Source organism: Scyliorhinus canicula, chromosome 17 (genome assembly GCF_902713615.1).
Source record: "Scyliorhinus canicula chromosome 17, sScyCan1.1, whole genome shotgun sequence".
In the NCBI taxonomy this organism is placed as follows: domain Eukaryota; kingdom Metazoa; phylum Chordata; class Chondrichthyes; order Carcharhiniformes; family Scyliorhinidae; genus Scyliorhinus; species Scyliorhinus canicula.
Genome location: NC_052162.1, coordinates 129,226,029 through 129,244,526, shown reverse-complemented (window position 1 = coordinate 129,244,526; position 18,498 = coordinate 129,226,029). Strand labels below are relative to the sequence as shown.

Sequence of the window (18,498 nt, the reverse complement as noted above, 5' to 3'; positions counted from 1 at the left end):
TCAGAGAGAGAGAGAGAGGGAGAGAGTGTGGGATTGAGAGTGAGGGACAGAGAGAAACACAATGTCAGAGAGAGAGAGGGAGAGAGTGTGGGATTGAGAGTGAGGGACAGAGAGACACACTGTCAGAGAGAGAGAGAGGGAGAGAGTGTGGGATTGAGAGTGAGGGACAGAGAGAGACACAATGTCAGAGAGAGAGAGAGGGAGAGAGTGTGGGATTGAGAGTGAGGGACAGAGAGAGACACACAATGTCAGAGAGAGAGATAGGGAGCGAGTGTGGGATTGAGAGTGAGGGACAGAGAGACACACACTGTCAGAGAGAGAGAGAGGGAGAGAGTGTGGGATTGAGAGTGAGGGACAGAGAGACACACTGTCAGAGAGAGAGAGAGGGAGAGAGTGTGGGATTGAGAGTGAGGGACAGAGAGAGACACAATGTCAGAGAGAGAGGGAGGGAGAGAGTGTGGGATTGAGAGTGAGGGACAGAGAGAGACACACTGTCAGAGAGAGGGGGAGGGAGAGAGTGTGGGATTGAGAGTGAGGGACAGAGAGAGACACAATGTCAGAGAGAGAGAGAGGGAGAGAGTGTGGGATTGAGAGTGAGGGACAGAGAGACACACTGTCAGAGAGAGAGAGAGGGAGAGAGTGTGGGATTGAGAGTGAGGGACAGAGAGAGACACAATGTCAGATAGAGAGAGAGGGAGAGAGTGTGGGATTGAGAGTGAGGGACAGAGAGAGACACACAATGTCAGAGAGAGAGAGAGAGGGAGCGAGTGTGGGATTGAGAGTGAGGGACAGAGAGACACACACTGTCAGAGAGAGAGAGAGGGAGAGAGTGTGGGATTGAGAGTGAGGAACAGAGAGAGACACTGTCAGAGAGAGAGAGAGGGAGAGAGTGTGGGATTGAGAGTGAGGGACAGAGAGATACACAATGTCAGAGAGAGAGAGAGGGAGAGAGGGTGGGATTGAGAGTGAGGGACAGAGAGTCACACTCACTGTCAGAGAGAGAGAGAGGGAGAGAGTGTGGGATTGAGAGTGAGGTACAGAGAGAGACACACAATGTCAGAGAGAGAGTGAGGGAGAGAGTGTGGGATTGAGAGTGAGGGACAGAGAGAGAGACACAATGTCAGAGAGAGAGAGAGGGAGAGAGTGTGGGATTGAGAGTGAGGGACAGAGAGAGACACACACTGTCAGAGAGAGAGGGAGGGAGAGAGTGTGGGATTGAGAGTGAGGGACAGAGAGAGACACAATGTCAGAGAGAGAGGGAGGGAGAGAGTGTGGGATTGAGACTGAGGGACAGAGAGACACAATGTCAGAGAGAGAGGGAGGGAGAGAGTGTGGGATTGAGAGTGGGGGACAGAGAGAGACACAATGTCAGAGAGAGAGGGGGGGAGAGAGTGTGGGATTGAGAGTGAGGGACAGAGAGAGAGACACAATGTCAGAGAGAGAGAGAGGGTGAGAGTGTGGGATTGAGAGTGAGGGACAGAGAGAGAGACACAATGTCAGAGAGGCAGAGGGAAGGGGGCACAGCAAGACAATGTGGAGATCAGCTCCTCTTTACATCACTGACACTCCAGCAGTAATCGATAGGCCTTTGCCCAGAAACCCCCACCACATGCTCCGCTCCGAGAGATGATCGATACGGAAGTGGTCTCATTAGCCAAGAGATCCATTAGCAGTAGGGGGGTGGTTGGCGTGGAGACAGAGCAGCATCACTAAAACATCCTGAAATGTCTACTAATGGACCGGGCGGCAATGCCGGGTCAGCACTGTACACGCAAGTGATGCCAGTGTTCAAAGAAGCGGGAAAGCTTGGGATGGGAGTTGGGAGAGGGGGGTGGGGGGGTGCGATCACCAAGAGGGATGGGGAGGGAGGAAACATGGCCGCCACATTGGGAACAAATCCTGGGATTTTGTTCTGGCCTGCGCACATCCCCGCCTGAGAGGGCCCGCCCGGTCAGAGGTCAGGCCGAGGGTCTCTCCTCCCCCAGTGCTTTACCATCGCCCCTCTTCCAGACTCCGAACTTAGTCCAACGAATGCCGTGGGTGTGAGATCAGCCCATCCCAAGAAAACCGAACAGACCAGGGCTGAAACTCCTGTGGCAAAAGCAGAACTGAGGGAGTGCTGCACTGTCAGAGGGTCAGTACTGAGGGAGTGCTGCACTGTCAGAGGGTCAGTACTGAGGGAGTGCTGCACTGTCAGAGGGTCAGTACTGAGGGAGTGCTGCACTGTCAGAGGGTCAGTACTGAGGGAGTGCCTCACTGTCAGAGGGTCAGTACTGAGGGAGTGCTGCACTGTCAGAGGGTCAGTACTGAGGGAGTGCCGCACTGTCAGAGGGTCAGTACTGAGGGAGTGCTGCACTGTCAGAGGGTCAGTACTGATGGAGTGCCGCACTGTCAGAGGGTCAGTACTGAGGGAGTGCCTCACTGTCAGAGGGTCAGTACTGAGGGAGTGCTGCACTGTCAGAGGGTCAGTACTGAGGGAATGCCGCACTGTCAGAGGGTCAGTACTGAGGGAGTGCTGCACTGTCAGAGGGTCAGTACTGAGGGAGTGCCTCACTGTCAGAGGGTCAGTACTGAGGGAGTGCCTCACTGTCAGAGGGTCAGTACTGAGGGAGCGCCGCACTGTTAGAGGGTCAGTACTGAGGGAGCGCTGCACTGTCAGAGGGTCAGTACTGAGGGAGTGCTGCACTGTCAGAGGGTCAGTACTGAGGGAGTGCTGCACTGTCAGAGGGTCAGTACTGAGGGAGTGCTGCACTGTCAGAGGGTCAGTACTGAGGGTGCCGCACTGTCAGAGGGTCAGTACTGAGGGAGTGCTGCACTGTCAGAGGGTCAGTACTGAGGGAGTGCCGCACTGTCGGAGGGTCAGTGCTGAGGGAGTGCTGCACTGTCAGAGCGTCAGTACTGAGGGAGTGCCGCACTGTCAGAGGATCAGTACTGAAGGAGTACTGCACTGTCAGAGGGTCAGTACTGAGGGAGTGCTGCACTGTCAGAGGGTCAGTACTGAGGGAGTGCCGCACTGTCAGAGGGTCAGTGCTGAGGGAGTGCCGCACTGTCAGAGGGTCCGTACTGAGGGAGCGCTGCACTGTCAGAGGGTCAGTACTGAGGGAGCGCCGCACTGTTAGAGGGTCAGTACTGAGAGAGCGCCGCACTGTCGGAGGGTCAGTACTGAGGGAGCGCTGCACTGTCAGAGGGTCAGTACTGAGGGAGTGCTGCACTGTCAGAGGGTCAGTACTGAAGGAGCTCTGCACTGTCAGAGGGTCAGTACTGAGGGAGTGCTGCACTGTCAGAGGGTCAGTACTGAGGGAGTGCCGCACTGTCAGAGGGTCAGTACTGAGGGAGTGCTGCTCTGTCAGAGGGTCAGTACTGAGGGAGCGCCTCACTGTTAGAGGGTCAGTACTGAGGGAGTGCTGCACTGTCAGAGGGACAGTACTGAGGGAGCGCCTCACTGTTAGAGGGTCAGTACTGAGGGAGCGCTGCACTGTCAGAGGGTCAGTACTGAGGGAGTGCTGCACTGTCAGAGGGTCAGTACTGAGGGAGTACTGCTCTGTCAGAGGGTCAGTACTGAGGGAGTGCTGCACTGTCAGAGGGTCAGTACTGAGGGAGTACTGCTCTGTCAGAGGGTCAGTACTGAGGGAGTGCTGCACTGTCAGAGGGTCAGTGCTGAGGGAGCCGCACTGTCAGAGGGTCAGTACTGAGGGAGTGCTGCACTGTCAGAGGGTCAGTACTGAGGGAGTGCTGCACTATCAGAGGGTCAGTACTGAGGGAGTGCTGCACTGTCAGAGGGTCAGAACTGAGGGAGTGCTGCACTGTCAGAGGGTCAGTACTGAGGGAGTGCTGCACTGTCAGAGGGTCAGTACTGAGGGTGCCGCACTGTCAGAGGGTCAGTACTGAGGGAGTGCTGCACTGTCAGAGGGTCAGTACTGAGGGAGTGCCGCACTGTCGGAGGGTCAGTGCTGAGGGAGTGCTGCACTGTCAGAGCGTCAGTACTGAGGGAGTGCCGCACTGTCAGAGGATCAGTACTGAAGGAGTACTGCACTGTCAGAGGATCAGTACTGAAGGAGTACTGCACTGTCAGAGGGTCAGTGCTGAGGGAGTGCCGCACTCTCAGAGGGTCAGTACTGAGGGAGCGCTGCATTGTCAGAGGGTCAGTACTGAGGGAGTGTCGCACTGTCAGAGGGTCAGTACTGAGGGAGTGCTGCACTGTCAGAGGGTCAGTACTGAGGGAGTGCTGCACTGTCAGAGGATCAGTCCTGAGGGAGTGCCGCACTGTCAGAGGGTCAGTACTGAGGGAGTGCCGCACTGTCAGAGGGTCAGTACTGAGGGAGTGCCGCACTGTCAGAGGGTCAGTACAGAGGGAGTGCTGCACTGTCAGAGGGTCAGTACTGAGGGAGTGCCGCACTGTCAGAGGGTCAGTACTGAGGGAACGCCGCACTGTCGGAGGGTCAGTACTGAGGGAGTGCCGCACTGTCAGAGGGTCAGTACTGAGGGAGTGCTGTACTGTCAGAGGGTCAGTACTGAGGGAGCGCTTCCTGTCAGAGGGTCAGTACTGAGGGAGTACTGCTCTGTCAGAGGGTCAGTACTGAGGGAGTGCCGCACTGTCAGAGGGTCAGTACTGAGGGAGTGCTGTACTGTCAGAGGGTCAGTACTGAGGGAGCGCTTACTGCCAGAGGGTCAGTACTGAGGGAGTGCTGCACTGTCAGAGGGTCAGTACTGAGGGAGTGCTGCACTGTCAGAGGGTCAGTACTGAGGGAGTGCCGCACTGTCAGAGGGTCAGTACTGAGGGAGTGCCGCACTGTCAGAGGGTCAGTACTGAGGGAGTGCCGCACTGTCAGAGGGTCAGTACTGAGGGAGTGCTGCACAGTTAGACGGTCAGTACTGAGGGAGCCCTGCACTGTCAGAGGGTCAGGACTGAGGGAGTGCTGCACTGTCAGAGGGTCAGTACTGAGGGAGTGCTGCACTGTCAGAAGGTCAGTACTGAGGGAGTGCCGCACTGTCAGTCAGTACTGACGGAGTGCTGCACTGTCAGAGTGTCAGTACTGAGAGAGTGCTGCACTGTCAGAGGGTCAGTACTGAGGGAGCGCCGCACTGTCAGAGGGTCAGTACTGAGGGAGTGCCGCACTGTCAGAGGGTCAGTACCGAGGGTGCTGCACTGTCAGAGGGTCAGTACTGAGGGAGTGCTGCACTGTCAGAGGGTCAGTACTGAGGGAGTGCTGCACTGTCAGAGAGTCAGTACTGAGGGAGAGCCGCACTGTCAGAGGGTCAGTACTGAGGGAGTGCCGCACTGTCAGAGGGTCAGTACTGAGGGAGAGCCGCACTGTCAGAGGGTCAGTACTGAGGGAGTGCTGCACTGTCAGAGGGTCAGTACTGAGGGAGTGCCGCACTGTCAGAGGGTCAGTACTGAGGGAGTGCTGCACTGTCAGAGGGTCAGTACTGAGGGAGTGCCGCACTGTCAGAGGGTCAGTGCTGAGGGAGTGCCGCACTGTCAGAGGGTCAGTACTGAGGGAGCGCTGCACTGTCAGAGGGTCAGTACTGAGAGAGTGCTGTACTGTCAGAGGGTCAGTACTGAGGGAGTGCTGTACTGTCAGAGGGTCAGTACTGAGGGAGTCCTGTACTTCATTCGGACAAAGTTTAAAGCCGGGGGTGTCAGTATCTCCCACGGGTGGACCCACATGATCTCTCGTAGCGCGCACCTGTAGAATCGGAGAGGGGGAGATTTGGTATGGGTCGGAGGAGGGGGGAGGGGGGGATTATTCCTGCCTCCGACAACAAACTGGAAAAAAAATCCCTTGCTTCTGGTCCGGCATAGAGCAGCTGACAATGGGATCATGCTGTGCGCACCCTTGGCGTCGCCGCAGCGCACCGAGGGATGTCCTTATCGTTTCCTCGCGGGGGCTCACCTATTACATTCAGCTGACATTTCCGCTCTCTCTTTGATTAGCCCAACTTGTTATTTTGAGCGCACTTCCTTAATAACACACTCGCCCAGCCTGTGGAACCAGCTCGGCAACTTTCCTCCTTCCGCGGGGAGTTTTCAATCAGTGCGGGCGAGCGAGACAGAGAGAAAGAGAGAGAGAGAGAGAGATCTCAGCATCGCACAAAAGCTGGAAGACTCAGAGATTTATCTCCCCCCCGACGATACATCGCACGTCCGTGGGAAGACCAGGGAGCAAATCCCCTGTGTTGGGCATCGTTCAGGTCGGGCATCCTCCAAAGGAACCGGGACACCCCCCTTTCCCTGTACCCCCCCCACCCACCTGACCCCCATCTAGCCTCTGGAAACCCCCCTCATCCCACTCCTTCTACCCTACCCTCCCCGCAGCCCACGCCGATCCTGACAACTCCGCCAGCCCAACCTGAGATCACTGGTATGTACCTAATTGTTCTGCTCTTTCCCTGAGTGGGGTTGTGGGCGAAGGAGTGACGGTAAATGAGAGCAAGAAACAGCCAGCATGTCTGCAGTCAGCACCAGGTTAGGGATAGATGGGCAGAGGAAGCCCGAGAGAGGGAGAGCTGGAGACAGAGAGAGCCTGAGAGTTAGTGCTCTTAATATAGGAGTAAGTTACAGACTCGAGTGTAATCAAGGGATTCAGATGGTTTATTTATAGAACAGATACCCGGGAGTGTGTTACAGACTGGAATCTAATCGAGGGGTTTGGGTGGTTTATATACAGAATAACAGATACCCGGGAGTGAGTTACAGACTGGAATCTAATCGAGAGGTTTGGGTGGTTTATATATAGAATAACAGATACCCGGGAGTGAGTTACAGACTGGAATCTAATCGAGGGGTTAGGGTGGTTTATATATAGAATAACAGATACCCGGGAGTGAGTTACAGACTGGAATCTAATCGAGGGGTTTGGGTGGTTATATATAGAATAACAGATACCCGGGAGTGAGTTATAGGCTGGAATCTAATCGAGGGGTTTAGGTGGTTTATATATAGAATAACAGATACCCGGGAGTGAGTTACAGACTGGAATCTAATCGAGGGGTTTGGGTGGTTTATATATAGAATAACAGATACCCGGGAGTGAGTTACAGACTGGAATCTAATCGAGGGATTCAGATGGTTTATATATTGAACAGATACCCGGGAGTGTGTTACAGACTGGAATCTAATCGAGGAGTTTGGGTAGTTTATATATAGAATAACAGATACCCGGGAGTGAGTTATAGACTGGAATCTAATCGAGGGGTTTGGGTGGTTTATATATAGAATAACAGATACCCGGGAGTGAGTTACAGACTGGAATCTAATCGAGGGGTTTGGGCAGTTTATATATAGAAAAACAGATACCCGGGAGTGAGTTATAGACTGGAATCTAATCGAGGGGTTTGGGTGGTTTACATATAGAATAACAGACACCCGGGAGCGAGTTACGGACTGGAATCTAATCGAGGGGTTCGGGTGGTTTATATATAGAATAACAGATAACTGGGAGTGAGTTACAGACTGGAATCTAATCCAGGGGTTTGGGTGGTTTATATATAGAATAACAGATACCTGGGAGTGAGTTACAGACAGGAATCTAATCGAGGGGTTTGGGTGGTTTATATATAGAATAACATATACCCGGGAGTGAGTTACAGACTGGAATCTAATCGAGGGGTTCGGGTGGTTTATATATAGAATAACAGATACCCGGGAGCGAGTTACAGACTGGAATCTAATCGGGGGGTTTGGGTGGTTTATATATAGAATAACAGATACCCAGGAGTGAGTTACAGACTGGAATCTAATCGAGGGGTTTGGGTGGTTTATATATAGAATAACTGATACCCGGGAGTGAGTTACAGACTGGAATCTAATCGAGGGGTTTTGGTGGTTTATATATAGAATAACAGATACCCGGGAGTGAGTTACAGTCTGGAATGTAATCGAGGGGTTTGGGTGGTTTATATATAGAATAACAGATACCCGGGAGTGAGTTACAGACTGGAATCTAATCGAAGAGTTCGGGTGGTTTATATATAGAATAACAAAAACCCGGCAGTGAGTTACAGACTGGAATCTAATTGAGGGGTCTGGGTGGTTTATATATAGAATAACAGATACCTGGGAGGGAGTTACAGACTGGAATCTAATCGAGGGGTTAGGGTGGTTTATATATAGAATAACAGATACCCGGGAGTGAGGTACAGACTGGAATCTAATGGAGGGGTTTGGGTGGTTTATGTATAGAATAACAGATACCCGGTAGTGAGTTACAGATTGGAATCTAATCGAGGGGTTTGGGTGGTTTATATAAATAACAGATACCCGGGAGTGAGTTACCGACTGGAATCTAATTGAGGGGTTTGGGTGGTTTATATATAGAATAACAGATACCCGGGAGTGAGTTACAGACTGGAATCTAATCGAGGGGTTTGGGTGGTTTATATATAGAATAACAGATACCCGGGACTGAGTTACAGACTGGAATCTAATCGAGGGGTTTGGGTGGTTTATATATAGAATAACAGATACCCGGGACTGAGTTACAGACTGGAATCTAATCGAGGGGTTTGGGTGGTTTATATATAGAATAACTAATGTCCAGCTACAACCATTGTCTTAAGTAACAAACTTTCCTAAGTTTTCTCACATGCCCATTGAGAAACAAAATTGTAATGTCATGCCACATAAGCAGGTCTGGGACAGGTAATCGGAAACTCAGTCAAACTTTTGCCTTGTCTGGATCTTCTCAAAGGAGAGGAGGCACGATTGCAGAGCGGTTATCACAGTTGCTTCATTGCTCCAGGGTCCCAGGTTCGAGTCCCCGCTGGGTCACTGTCTGTGCGGAGTCTGCACGTCCTCCCCGTGTCTGCGTGGGTTTCCTCCGGCTGCTCCGGTTTCCTCCCAAAGGACGTGCAGGTTATGTGGATTGGCCAGGATAAATTTCCCCTCAGTGTCCAACGGGGCATTGAGTGGATGTGTGGGCTTGGGCGGGTAGTCTTTCCAGGGGTGGTGGGGGGGTTGCAGATTCGATGGGCCGAATGGCCTCTTTCTGCACTGTAAAATCTACGATTCTATGAGGTGAGGAAGCGACCGAGATGGGGAAGGGAGGAATGTCAGTGCTCGGCGGGCCCAGTCAACTGAATCCGCTGTGGCCAATCCTCATCATTGTTCTCAAATCCCTTCAGGGCTTCATCAATCCTCTCCGGCCTTATCCCCCCACCCTCACCAGCTTCCCAGTCCCCCTCCCCAATCCCCTCTGCTCACCTCACACAAAGACTTCTTTATCTCTGGAATCTCCACCAACTCCTTCGCGATCGGCGTGCTTTCTCCAAATCTGGCATCACGCGTATCCAGCTCCCCACCTCCCCCCCATCCCCATTGACCATTGTAATCACGCCGCCATTATCGGCCATGCCTTTTAGCTACCCTGTGTCTCCCCTCACTCGAGCACAGGAATTCCCTTGCTGAAACCTTTCTGTCCTGTCCCCCCCCTCCTCCTCGCTCTCTCTCTCTGTCTCCCTCTATAATTGTCTTTATCTCCCCATCTGTCCGTCCATTGCTCTCTCCCTGCCCATCCATCTCTCATGAAATGGAATGAAAATCGCTTATTGTCACGGGTAGGCTTCAAATGAAGTTACTGTGAAAAGCCCCTAGTCGCCACATTCCAGCACCTGTTCGGGGAGGCTGGTACGGGAATTGAACCGTGCTGCTGGCCTGCCTTGGTCTGCTTTCAAAGCCAGTGATTTAGCCCTGTGCTAAACTAGCCCCCTCATACTAGTCAGAGTAGAAATGACAGGATATATAGGATGAATGACAGGATATATAGGATGAATACGTGGCTGAAGAGATGGTGTCAGGGGGAGGGTTTCAGATTCCTGGGGCATTGGAACCGGTTCTGGGGGAGGTGGATGGGTTACACCTGGGCAGGACTGGAACTGATGTCCTCAGCGGGCTCTTCGGTGGAGCGGTTGGGGAGGTTTTAAACTAATATGCCAGGGGGAGGGGAACCTATGCAAGGAGTCAGAGAAAGAGGGAGCAAGGACAAAAACAAAAGGTAGAAAAGGGAATGAGAAAAGTGATAGGTGGAGAAACCAAGGGCAAAGTTCAAACAATGGAAAAGAGAAAAATATTGGGAGCAAGACAAGCATTGTTAAAAAGACAAACTTAAAGGCTCTGTGCATTGATGCACGGAGCATTTGCAATAAAATGGATGAACTAATCGCGCAGATAGATAGAAATGGGTTTGATATCATTGGGATTACGGAGACATGGCTGCAGGGTGACCAGGGATGGAGGACTGAATGTCCCAGGGTTCTCAGTATTTAGGAAGGACAGGCATAAAAGTAAAGGTGGTGGTGTGGCACTGATGGTTAAAGAAGAAATTGACACAATAGTGAGAAAGTATATTAGATCTGACAATATGGAGTCTGTATGGGTAGAGTTGAGAAATTAGCCACAATGCCGTAGAGGAGGAGTTCCTGGAGTGTATACGGGATGGTTTTCTTGACCAATATGTGGATGAACCAACCAGAGAGCAGGCCATCTTAGATAGGGTACTGTGTAATGAGAAGGGAATTGTTGCCAATCTGGATTTACAAGACCCCTTGGGGATGAGTGACCATAACATGAGAGGATTTTTTATCAAGATGGAGAGTCAAGTAGTTGATTCGGAGACTTGGGTGCTGAATCTTAACAAAGGGAACTCTGAAGATATGAGGCGTAAGTTGGCCTAGATTGATTGGGGAGAGTTACTTAAAGGGATGACAGTGGATAGGCAATGTCAAACATTGAAGGAACGCATGGAGGAACTACAGCAACTGTTCATTCCTGTCTGGCACAAAATCAAAATGGGTAAGAGGGCCAATCCATGGCATACAAAGGAAATTAGACATAGTATCCGATCCCAGGAAGACGCATACAGATTGGCCAAGAAAAATAATAGGTCTGAGGATTGGGAGCAGTTTAGAATTCAGCAAAGGACAAAGGGATTGATTAGGAAGGGGAAAGTACAGTACGAAAGTAAGCTTGCCAGGGAACATAAAGACTGACACGAAGAGTTTCTATAGATATGTGAAGAGAAAGAGATTGGTGAAGACAAATTTATCCCCCTTCAAAGAGAAACGGGAATGTAGAATTAGGGACAAAGAAATGGCTGAGCAATTGAATGCATACTTTGGCTCTGTCTTCACAAAAGAGGACACAAATCAGATAGCAGAAGTGTTGGAGAATGAAAGGTTTAGTGAGAGGGAAGAACTGAGGGAGATCAACATTAGCAGAGAAATGTTGCTGGGAAAATTGGTGGGATTGAAGGAGGATAAATCCCCAGAGCCTGATAATCTACATCCCAGAGTGCTTAAGGAGGTATCTCTGGAAATAGTGGATGCATTGGTGGTCATCTTCTGGGATTCCTATAGACTCTGGAACTATCCCTGCAGATTGGAGGGTAGCTCATGTCACTCCAATATTCAAAAAGGGAGGTAGAGAGAAAGCAGGGAATTATAGACCAGTAAGCCTAACATCGGTAGTGGGGTAAAATCCTTGAATCCATTATCAAGGACTTTATAGCGGAACATTTAGAAAGCAGTGGCAGGATCAGTCAGAGTCAGCATGGATTTATGAAGGGGGAATCATGCTTGACAAATCTGTTGGAATTCTTTGAAGATGTAACCAGTAGCAGTTGACAAGGAGGAGCCAGTCGACTTTCGTTTGCCGTTTGGCAAAGTCCGGCTCGAGATTATTGTGGGAAATTAAAGTGCATGGGATTGGGGGAAGCGTATTGAGGTGGATAGAAAACTGGTTGGCAGAGAGGAAACAAAGAGTAGGAATTAATGGGTCCTTTTCAAATTGGCAGGCAGTAACTAGTGGGGTACCACAGGGATAAGGGGCGGGATTCCCCCGTACCCAGCGGGGCGGGGGGTACAGGCGGGATGGAGTGATGTGAAACACTCCGGCACGGGCCGCCCCAAAGGTGCGGAATCCTTTGCGCCATCAGCGGCTAGGCCCACCATGGAGTGCTTTGCACCCCACTGGCCGGCGGGATAGGGGCTTGGCGCCACGCCAACCGGCGGCGAAGGGCCTCCGCCGGCCAGCGCGAGTCGGCCCATGGCGCGGGAAAGCCAGCGCGTGCTCGGGGTCATCCCCGCGCACGCACGGGAGGTTTCGTCTCCGCATCGGCCATCGCGGAGGACCACAGCAGCCGATGCGGAGAAACAGAGTGCCCACACGGCACAGGCCCGCCCGCGGATCCGTGGGCCCCAAACGCGGGCCAGGCCACCGTGGCGGCACCTCGCGGGGGCCAGGTGGCCTCCCCGAGAACCCCGGAGCCCGCCCGCGCCGCCAGGTCCCGCCGGTAAGGGACCTACTCTGATTTAAGCCGGCGGGTCCGGCTACAGACGGGCGGGACTTTGGCCCATCGCGGGCCAGAGAATTCGGGCGGCCCCGGGGGCCCATTGAGTGGTGCCGGACCCCGCCATTCTCTGAGGCGGGCGGCGCGACTCACGCCGGGCCAGTCTTTGGGGGGGGCGGGAGAATTGGGAGGACGGCGGGGGCGGGATTCACGCCGACCCCCCCGGCGATTCTCCCACCCGGCGGGAGGGTTGGAGAATCCCGCCCCAGTGCTGGGACCCCAGCTATTCACAACATATCTTAATGATTTGGATGAGGGAATAAAATGTAACATCTCAAAGTTTGCAGATGATACCAAGTTGGTTGGGAGGGTGAATTGTGACGAGGATGCAGGGATCCTACAGCATGATCTGGACAGGTTGGGCGAATGGGCAAACCAAAGGCAGATGCCGTATAATTTGGATAAGTGTGAGGTTATTCCCTTTGGAAGCAAAAACAGGAAAGCAGATTACTACCTGAGTGGCTGTAAATTGGGAGAGGGGAGTGTGCAGCGGGACCTGGGTGTCCTTGTGCACCAGTCGCTGAAGGTAAGCATGTAGGTGCAGCAGGCGGTAAAGAAGGCTAATGGTATGTTGGCTTCATTGAGAGGTTTCGAGTACAGAAGCAGGGATGTGTTGCTGCAATTATCCAGGGCCTTGGTGAGGCCACACCTAGAATATTGTGCGCAGTTTGGGTCTCCTTCTCTGAGGAAGGATGTTCTTGCTCTCGAGGGAGCACAGCGAAGGTTTACCAGACTGATTCCTGGGATGGCGGGACTGTCATATAATCATAGAATTTACAGTGCAGAAGGAGGCCAGTCGGCCCATCGAGTCTGCACCGGCTCTTGGAAAGAGCACCCTACCCAAGGTCAACACCTCCACCCTACCCCCATAACCCAGTAACCCCACCCAACACTAAGGATTAATTTGGACACTAAGGGCAATTTATCATGGCCAATCCACCTAACCTGCACATCTTTGGACTGTGGGAGGAAACCGGAGCACCCGGAGGAAACCCACGCACACACGGGGAGGATGTGCAGACTCCGCACAGTGACCCAAGCCGGAATCGAACCTGGGACCCTGGAGCTGTGAAGCGATTGTGCTATCCACAATGCTACCATGCTGTCCACGGAGGAGAGATTGACTACGTTAGGATTGTTCTCGCTGGAGTTTAGAAGAATGAGGGGGGATCTCATAGAAACCTATAAAATTCTAACGGGACGAGACAGGGTAGATGCAGGGAGGATGTTCCCGATGGTGGGCGTGTCCAGAACCAGGGTCGGTATTCTCCGACCCCCCCCCGCAAGGTTGGAGAATCGCCCGGGGCCGGCGTAAACCCGCCCCCCGCCGTGGCCGGAATTCTTTGCCACCCGGGAATCGGCGGGGGCGGGAATCACGCCGCGCCGGTCGGTGGGGCCCCCCACGGTGATTCTCCGGCCCGGGATGGGCCGAAGTCCCGCCGCTGACAGGCCTCTCCCGCCGACGTGGTTTAAACCACCTCTGGTGGCGGCGGGAGCAGGCGGCGCGAGCGGAACCGGGGTCCTGGGGTGGGGGGGCGCGGGGCGATCTGAACCCGGGGGGGGGGTGCCCCCATGGTGGCCTGGCCCGCGATCGGGGGCACTCTTTTTCTTCCGCCACCGCCACGGCCTCCACCATGGCGGAGGCGGAAGAGACGCCCTCCACTGCGCATGCACCGGGGTGACATCAGCGGCTGCTGATGCTCCGGCGCATGCGCGGACCCACGTCGGCCGGCGAAGGCCTTTCGGGGCGCCAACTGCTCCGGCGCGGGCCTAGCCCCATAAGGTGCGGAGAATTACGCACCTTTGGGGAGGCCCGACGCCGGAGTGGTTCTCGCCACTCCGGTACGCCGGGACCCCCCCCCCCACCCCGACGGGGAGGGGAGAATCCCGGCCCAAGGTCACAGCCTGAGGATTCAGGGTGAACCATTTCGGACAGAGATAAGGAGACATTTCTTCACACGGAGTGGTGAGCCTGTGGAATTAATTACTACAGGAAGTAGTTGATGCTAAAACATTGAATATATTCAAGAGGCGGCTGGATATAGCGGGGAGAATGGGATCAAAGGTTATGGGGAGAAAGCAGGATTAGGAGATTGAGTTGGATGATCAGCCATGATCGTGATGAATGGCGGAGCAGGCTCGAAGGGCCAAAAGGCCTCCTCCTGCTCCTATCTTCTGTGTATCTATGTATCTCTCTATTTCTCTCTGTCTCACTTGCTCTCAATCTCTGTCTGTCTCTTTCTCTCCATCTGTCCATTCATCTCTCTCTCTCTCTCACTCTCTTTCTCTCAGTCTCTCTCTGTCTCCCTCTGACTCCCTCTCACTCTCTCTCCCTGCCTCTCTCTTTCTCTTTGAGTCTCTCTCTGTCTCTCCCTCTCTCTCTCTCACTGTCTCTTTCCATCTGTCTCTGTTTGTCTCGCTCTCTGTGTACGTCGCTCTCTCTCTATCTCTCTGTCTGTCCACCCATCTCTCTCTGCGTCCACCTCACTCTCTCTATGTCTCTCTATCTATTTCCCACTCTCTCTCTCTCTCTTTCTCTCTCTGTCTCCCTCCTGTCTCTCTCCCAGCCTCTCTCTTTCTGTCTGCCGCTGTCCCTCTCTCTCCGACTGACGGCACCCATCTATCTCTCTTTCTCAGCCTATCTTTCTCCCTCTCTGTCTATCTCTCTCTCTCTCTCTCTCTCTCCCTCTGTCTCTATCTCTGATTCTCTCCCTGCCTCGCTCTTTCTCTTTGAACCGCTCTCTGTCTCTCCCTCTCTCTGTTTGTCTTTCCCTCTGTCATGTGGTGCGATTCCTCTTGGCCATTTCTATTCCCTGTGAGCCTCGCTTTCTCACGACACTGGGAATCCCGCACAGCAGTCGGCCGTGAGTGTGCAAGGATACCCTGCCACTTTAACAGATATGCAGCTGGGTGGGGCGCTTCCTCTTTGGGATCAGGCCCGTCATCATCTGCATGTTTTATTGCCTTACTGCCCACACCCTCATCCTCCCCAATAATCCCTCAGGGCTAGGCGGCGTGCTCTGTGCTTACTCAGTCTCGTCTGCTCCGAGCAACTTATTACTCTCACGGAGGGGAGAGAGGATTGGGGCGGTCGGGGGTCGGGAGTGGGGGGTGGGCAGGAGGGAACAGATCCTGAGGACAGATCATTACAACTTGCCGAGCAATCAATGTGAGGAAAGTCAGAGGCCAATGGTCAGGGAACAAGCCACTCAACGAGACAAAATCAACTGCCCTTGGTGGGGGGGGGTTACAGTGGGGTCAGGGTTCAGGCGCTGTCCTTTCGCACTCCGGGAGACTGGGTCGAACACGGATACGTTGACACCGACGCGAAGCCCAACCCCTACAGACTTGGGGGGGCGAGGAATGGGGGCTGGGGGTGGGGGGTGGAGGGAAGTGTTGCAGCAGGTCGGGTGAAAGTTAGTGGAGAAACAGGAAGCTAATTGAACAGTGCGGGTGGCTTATACATAGAATTACAGATACCCGGGAGTGAGTTACAGACTGGAATCTAATCGAGGGGTTCGGGTGGTTTATATATAGAATAACAGATACCCGGGAGTGAGTGACAGACTGAAATCTAATCGAGGGGTTTGGGTGGTTTATATATAGAATAACAGATACCGGGAGTGAGTGACAGACTGGAATCTAATCGAGGGGTTTGGGTGGTTTATATATAGAATAACAGATACCCGGGAGTGAGTTACAGACTGGAATCTAATCGAGGGGTTCGGGTGGTTTATATATAGAATAACAGATACCCGAGAGTGAGTTACAGACTGGAATCTAATCGAGGGGTTTGGGTTGTTTATATATAGAATAACAGATACCCGGGAGTGAGTTACAGACTGGAATCTAATCGAGGGGTTGGGGTGGTTTATAACAGATACCCGGGAGTGAGTTACAGACTGGAATCTAATCGAGGGGTTTGGGTGGTTTATATATAGAATAACAGATACCCGGGAGTGAGTTACAGACTGGAATCTAATCGAGGGGTTTGGGGTGGTTTATATATAGAATAACAGATACCCGGGAGTGAGTTACAGACTGGAATCTAATCGAGGGGTTTGGGTGGTTTATATATAGAATAACAGATATCCGGGAGTGAGTTACAGACTGGAATCTAATCGAGGGGTTTGGGTGGTTTATATATAGAATAACAGATACCCGGGAGCGAGTTACAGACTGGAATCTAATCGAGAGGTTTGGGGGGTTTATATATAGAATAACAGATACCCGGGAGTGAGTTACAGACTGGAATCTAATCGAGGGGTTTGGGTGGTTTATATATAGAATTACAGATACCCGGGAGTGAGTTACAGACTGGAATCGAATCGAGGGGTTTGGGTGGTTTATATATAGAATAACAGATACCCGGGAGTGAGTTACAGACTGGAATCTAATCGAGGGGTTTAGGGTGGTTTAGATATAGAATTACAGATACCCGGGACTGAGTTACAGACTGGAATCTAATCGAGGGGTTCGGGTGGTTTATATATTCGAATAACAGATACCCGGGAGTGAGTTACAGACTGGAATCTAATCGAGGGGTGTGGGTGGTTTATATATAGAATTACAGATAACCGGGAGTGAGTTACAGACTGGAATCTAATCGAGGGGTTTGGGTGGTTTATATATAGAATAACAGATACCCGGGAGTGAGTTACAGACTGGAATCTAATCGAGGGGTTTGGGTCGTTTACATATAGAATAACAGATACCCGGGAGCGAGTTACAGACTGGAATCTAATCGAGGGGTTCGGGTGGTTTATATATAGAATAACAGACACCCGGGAGTGAGTTACAGACTGGAATCTAATCGAGGGGTTTGGGTGGTTTATATATAGAATAACAGATACCCGGGAGTGAGTTACAGACTGGAATCTAATCGAGGGGTGTGGGTGGTTTATATATAGAATAACAGATCCCCGGGAGTGAGTTACAGACTGGAATCTAATCGTGGAGTTCGGGTGGTTTATATGTAGTGTTATTGGCCAGGGTTAAGGGAACCCTAAAGTGTATCATGGAGTTCACCTGACCCACAACATTTATTAGATTGTGGTATGGGGAACACATGGCCCACTCTGCAGGTGTGGTACAGCCGAAATGGAAAAGTATTTTTTAAAGCAAAACAATGTTCTATGAACTCACGTTAACCTCTTTAAAACATACAGTCAACATCTTAACAACCATTAATTTGGGCAGCACGGTACCACAAGTGGATAGCACTGTGGCTTCACAGCGCCTGGGTTCCAGGTTCGATTCCCCGCTGGGTCACTGTCTGTGCGGAGTCTGCACGTTCTTCCCGTGTCTGCGTGGGTTTCCTCCGGGTGCTCTGGTTTCCTCCCACAGTCCAAAGACGTGCAGGTTTGGTGGATGGCCATGCTAAATAGTCCTTAGTGACCCAAAAAGGTTAGGAGGGGTTATTGGGTTGTGGGGATAGGCTGGAAGTGAGGGTCTTAAGTGGGCCAATGCAGCCTCGATGGGCTGAATGGCCTCCTTCTGCACTGTATGTCCTATGTTCTATTAATTCAAATGCAACCCCCAAAGAATACAACACTAAGTAATCCTTAATTACTTCCCAAACAAAATCCAGAAGACAGAAGCAACACCTTTTAACAGAAGCACATCAGATTTACATTCACTACTGAAAACATTTATAATTCTGAATTCACCAAATGATCAAGAGATAGTCTTTTCATGGCAGAGAGATCAACAGTACACCTGCTTTGTCTGGCTTCAGCTCCAACACTGAAAACAATACTAAAACCCACCCCGCAGCAAAGAGCCTAAAACAAAAGTAAAAAGCTGACAGACAGGCCAGCTCCACCCACACTCTGACATCACTGATAAACACCCATTTCTTAAAGGTACTTTTCTGAAACACCCATTTCTTAAAGGTACTCTCGCATGACACCTCCCTCCTAAGAAAAAAACCCAAACCATCAACTTCAAGGTGGTTTCATTTTTCCCCCTTTCACCATCCTTTAAGAAATAAATATACTTTATTGTTTTCAAAAAAACACACACGCAAACAGGTGTAATAATATAGTCCTTTTTTTTTCATTCTTCTTCCTCCAGCAGAAACTCCTTCTTGATTGATAATCTCTTTGATCAAGGAGGTCTCTGCACGATCCGTCCATTTCTCTGCGCCTCGGCA

General features: G+C 51.9%; 1 protein-coding gene across 1 annotated transcript in view; it reads left to right on the top strand.

The window, feature by feature from the left end:
- The first annotated feature begins 5,985 nt into the window (after positions 1-5,985).
- Positions 5,986-18,498, top strand: part of LOC119951623 (adenylate cyclase type 2-like) — a 113,195-nt gene continuing 100,682 nt past the window's right edge. Inside the window, exon 1 of the mRNA XM_038774804.1 lies at positions 5,986-6,362. The gene's annotated coding sequence lies outside the window, so the exon portion shown is untranslated. The remainder of the gene's footprint in view (positions 6,363-18,498) is intronic.